This window comes from Electrona antarctica (genome assembly GCF_951216825.1).
Source record: "Electrona antarctica genome assembly, chromosome: 6".
Lineage (NCBI taxonomy): Eukaryota > Metazoa > Chordata > Actinopteri > Myctophiformes > Myctophidae > Electrona > Electrona antarctica.
The window spans coordinates 49,863,058-49,867,693 of NC_136811.1; the positions used below are offsets into that span (position 1 = coordinate 49,863,058).

The 4,636-nt window shown below is 39.6% G+C and overlaps 1 long non-coding RNA gene across 1 annotated transcript; it reads left to right on the forward strand.

Moving 5' to 3' along the window:
* Window positions 1–1,677: 1,677 nt before the first annotated feature.
* LOC306924766 lies at window positions 1,678–3,747 on the forward strand. Its single transcript, XR_013790209.1, has 3 exons — window positions 1,678–1,768; window positions 2,981–3,112; window positions 3,345–3,747. It is a non-coding gene; the product is annotated as an uncharacterized lncRNA (long non-coding RNA).
* Window positions 3,748–4,636: the final 889 nt, after the last annotated feature.

The window sequence follows — 4,636 nt, forward strand, 5'->3', positions numbered from 1 at the left end:
GAGAGAACTCAGTAGGTTATACAGGAACAGACACACTAGAAGCAAGACAATAGGGACAGGGTGAGATACAGAGTGAAATACAGTAGATTGTTATAGAAACTGCCCAGCTGTACGAGTGCACGAGAGAGAGAGAGAGAGAGAGAGGGAGAGAGAGAGAGAGAGAGGTTGAACAGATGTAATCAGTGCGTGTGGATGCGGAGGTAATAACTCCACAGGGAAAGCCAAGGAAGTGCATCTATCTCTGTCTGAGGACACGCTGCAATCAGGAAAAACCTCAGCCAGCCAGCCGATGAAGAACCCTGGGAGTTCAAAGGTCAGATACAAGCCACTTTGCCAACCAACCCGGATCACCTACAACACAAATCCAGCTGCACGTTGCGGGGCGGACCAACAGATGACTTTCCACCGGCAGCAGGCAGGCAGCTAGAGGACAATTTGATTGCACGAGAAAATAGGGCCTGGACACAGAGAGGGTCCAGCATAGTGATGGCTCAAGACATGGATGTTTCCATTTTTCGAGAATGACAACCAACAACCAAACTGTAATTGCCCTCTGCCAAAGTCACTTAATCCATTTTGTACCAACTATAGAGTCTTTCAGCGATAGATTACATCAGTGATTCTCAAGGAGTTATTTTGTATTATTTCAAGAACTCCTAGTTTGATATGTTTTAGGCCCTAAGAATTGATATTGTCAAATCTGATCGTCCAAATGGTGCCTATAGTCGACTGGTAGTCAAACCATTCAAAAAAGAAAAACAAAAAAACAAAAGAAAAACATGATGTAGCCTAATAGAGCAGGGGTTCTCAACGTTTTTGTCTGGGGACCCACGGGAATGCTTTGATCATGTCTCGCGACCCCCTCCCCATCCCCAATACAAATTGACCGCTACAATAACCTTAACAATAGAGAAAATACATCATAAATAAATACTGAAACCAGTTAAGCCTTAACCTTCCTTAACCAGATTAAGGAAAGTTTATGCATGTACTATATGTTTACTATGTAAACTCTTAATTTCCATTTTCCAGCCATTCAGTTGCAAAAAATAAAATATTTTTTGGCAAACTATTGGTTCATTAATATAACAAATAACATTTGACTGAGATTGCAGTCAAATCCGATCGATTAGTTGACTATTCGACTAATTGAGGTTAGGATTGATACAATTTATTTTGGTAACCTCCGAGGCCCCAATGTAAACTGTACAATCGTCATTGTTTATTTAAGTGTGCAAATTGACATGCAGAATGTTTGATACAAGAGGTGGAATGAATGATTACAACTAAATGTCCTTAGTGGATTTATTTGATACAACAGACAATAACACAATAACACAATGAAAAGAGAGTAGACATTCCAAACGGTCAAGTCCGAAACATACTTTTATGAACATTCAGTTTGTGGTGATGATGATTGCTGATTCAATAGGTAAATGAAACTAAATGTAACAGGGAGACCTGTCTCTACACAGAGTCCTGTGTCCATGCCCTAATTGCTCAGCTGCAAGTGGTCACTGATTATCCCCTCCCCTATAAAGCCAGGTACTCAGTCAGTCATTCCTGCTTGGCTATCGGTATGCACTGACTTGTGTGAGCAAGGTAGGCATTGGGTTGTTTTTATGTTAAACCACTGTTCAGATTATTGTGTTTATTTTAATGGGCCTATTGTTCCTCAGGTGCCCTCCTCATAGGCCTCAGTGTTGAGGACCAAGAGGCTGTTTGTATGTAACCCAATTATGGTCAAAACTGCACTTCTGATCTGGAGGTATGTTCTTGTGCAGGAGCTTGTAGATCGGCCATTTTCAAAGTAATGTTTGTATATGACTTTATTATGTGGTTTTATTCATTTTTGTACTCATTTGGGTTGTTCATTTTGTACTTGCAGTAGGGGAGAACGGGGTAAGATGAGCCAGCGTTTAAGTTGAACCACCCCCTTTATCTAGAAAACTAGAAACCTGTGTTGCCATGTGACCTTAAATCTAGTAAGCATCCATAATTTACACCTGGCTGTGAAGTTGGGAAGCACATGGGGAAAGTAGAAAACATTATTTTACACAACTTTTTTGTCGGTCAAAGTAAAATGTACCTGGGTCTAAAATGTAATATCATACACGTTGATGAATTGCCAATGGATAGAACCATGTGAATCATTTAGCAATTAAATTGTCTGAAGTAGCTTAGTAGTAGTCTAGTCATTGTTTTCTAAAATGGTGGCTATGGGTAAGATGAGCCAATGTCCGGGGGTAAATTGAGTCAATGGGAATCACTATTCATATTTTTTTTTATTAAGTCTTTGCTACTCAAATTATACTGAATGACCTTTAATTTTCATGTACATACTCATAAGTTTGCAATATTGTATTAACAATATTGCAAATATAAGGTTCTGAATAACAAACTTTATTTAATTGTCTTAATATTGTTTAAATAATAAATAAACAAATAAATAGACTATTTGCAAAAGGAAAACTGTTATTATATTATTATTGATAAGTGAATACATTATCTGTTCAAGTTTAAGCTTTTAACATAAAAGATCTTGTGGTTCGACTTGCCCCTCGACTTGGATCAACTTACCCCTTACCTGGGGCAAATTGAGCCACATGACCACTTTTTTTAAAAAGGTCATATTTTCATGGCCCTTTGTCATAGATGCTTACTCATCATTTCAATTGATAGAAGACATCCTGAAATATGGGTAGATCATTAGATTTTACTGCCATCTCATTTTGCCTTGCTTCCAGGACAACTTAAGCAAAATGTGGTTCATCTTACCCCGTTCTCCCCTATAGGCTGATTTACCTGTATATTGATTTCCAGCTGTGCTATTGTATGCTCTGTTTTATATTTTATTGTCTCTTTTCATTGTTTTATATTGCTATGCTCTACTGTCTTGTTTTCACTCTGTTCAGCACTTTGGTCAGCTTTGGCTGTTGTAAAGGTGCTATACAAATAAAGTTTGATTTGATTATGATAGGCTGGTGTACCAGGCTCTTTGTGTAGGCCTACAGCTACATGCTCCTTCCATGAGTCCCCTGCCAATGTCTTCCATGAGCCTCCTGCCATGTCTTCTATAGTCGCTGCCATGTACCAGACCTTAATTGCTGAGGTAAAACAATGTGCGTTTTAATGTCTTGATGTATGATTATGGTACATGGTGGGAACTGTTATGTTTTGTTTTGTTTTATAGGCTTAGTCCTTGCTGTGCTTGCCCCTTTTCCTAGATTAGTATTCATCTTTTTGTATTGTATTTTACTTTTTGATAACCCAACTGCAACTTATTAACTGAACTGCCAATTACCTGTTAATTGATACTAATTGTCGTTTCCTGTATTATTCAGAGCTACGGAGTCAACATCGTACTGTGGTGGAGATCTATCGGGGAGGGCTCTTCCCCCTCCTCCTCACTGTGTGTGTGTGTGTGTGTGTGTGTGTGTGTGTGCGTGTGCGTGTGCGTGTGTGCGTGTGTGCGCGTGCGTGTGCGTGTGCGCGTGCGCGCGTGCAACCCACCAGTGTTTGTAAGTGATTTTGTAGTATATTTGCTGTGGATTGAAGTAGTCAGAACCCTCACCCCACTAACTTCTTCTTCTTCCTCTTCTCCCCCTAGTCGATTGTTGACCCCCTGCTTACCCTTTTAATATTAAATTGTACTGTATAACTTGATTGATCAAATTAAACTAAACTAATGTTTTTGTTACAATAAATGTAAAGTGATTATCTTGAGAAGCACGTCTCTGCTCCGATGCTTACACCCAACATGTGTTGCACCTTATACTGTTGCACTTTAATTGATGCCCTTCGGTTAAATTCCCAAGGTGGCATAGTCGAAGAATATATATGTATTTCTGCCAAGGTTACATATGAATTAAATATTTTATTTGTAAACCTGACAGTGAAATAAATCTGTCTGGTCACTCTGTGACTGTGTTTGATTTCTTGTCGGGTCTGGTTCTCTAGTAGTCAACTGGTGACGTATGCGCCATGTTGACACGAGGTCCCGGGTTCACCTCCGGCCGAGGCTACACTTCATTTGTAACATTGTTTCTTTCTATGTCGATTGCAGTATTGATACTTTTTAATACTAAACTCATTTAAAGAAATTGAGTAATTTTTCCACTACTGAGTGGAATCAAACCAAGGATCTCTCACACTAAAGACCCAGACCACTGTTAATGATTCTGAACTCAATAGGAAGAACTTTTAATGATTTCAAGAGTTAAAGTTAAATCTTGTTATCTAAAATGTGGAATGCCTAACGACAACCTAACTATACAGGCTAAAACGATAGAAGCATCTGCGCTCTGAACAACACTGGTCAGCGAGTGGTAGGCAAGATAAATGCATGCATTCATTTTGATCCCTGAAATCCAACATAGAAGAACACGTTTATCCACAGTCACAAGGGTGCGCTCTGTAGTAGTCTGTAGTACCAAGACGATCTGACGAGTATAATAAACTGGAAGAAAAGTAACGTGTGTTCTGGTCCTGTTAATTGAGCTGAGCAGGAGCCAGGTTTCTTGGTCCTGCTCAGCTCAATCAACAGGACCAGAACACACCTGGGCTGGCTGCCAGGATCACTTCCACCAATGGGGAGGCTGTCTGTCCTGTCATGGTTTCTCCTCTGTATTATCTG